The sequence below is a fragment of the Morone saxatilis genome, unplaced genomic scaffold (assembly GCF_004916995.1).
Source record: "Morone saxatilis isolate NCDOM2014 unplaced genomic scaffold, NCSU_SB_2.0 Contig2, whole genome shotgun sequence".
Lineage (NCBI taxonomy): Eukaryota > Metazoa > Chordata > Actinopteri > Moronidae > Morone > Morone saxatilis.
The window spans coordinates 23,019,819-23,020,300 of record NW_023339762.1 but is presented as its reverse complement, the minus strand read 5'-3'; the positions used below and the strand labels follow the sequence as shown (position 1 = coordinate 23,020,300).

The 482-nt window shown below is 42.5% G+C and overlaps 1 protein-coding gene across 1 annotated transcript in view; it reads left to right on the top strand.

Moving 5' to 3' along the window:
* Nucleotides 1-482, top strand: part of elmo3 (engulfment and cell motility 3) — a gene marked incomplete in the record, with an annotated part of 26,768 nt that overhangs the window by 12,191 nt on the left and 14,095 nt on the right.

The following is a 482-nucleotide window of genomic DNA, read 5'->3' as shown; positions in this document are numbered from 1 at the left end:
CCCCCCCCCCCATATAGCAAAGTTGATCTGTATTGTCCCTGTTAAATAAACCCTTGAAATGAGGCTGCAGTAGGATAAATGCATTGTTATTAGAGGCAATGCAGTATCAGCGGGTTGAGTTGGGTACAGGCCGATTACATCACTCCCCTCATCTCCTTGTAAAAGCATAAAACATTTTGCTAATGGAGGAGGAGGGTCCAGGGCGGCTCTCTCCTCAGAGACGGCTGTTCTTGGCCAGGAGGTGCAGAGCTTGTTATCTTTCTGCAGCTTACACAAAACAAATGTACCCTAACAAAATGTCCTAACATGGACTCAACCATTAAATATTTATGTCATCCAACCCTGCTGTTTCTCTCTTTTACTGAAAGCAAGTAGTATATTTGTCCAAGTGTTAATTTGTGCATGGGTTACTATGCTATTTCTGTGTCCTTTTATAGGTCATTGTAGGGTATATATGGTTATGTGAGTGTGTGTGGCTAACA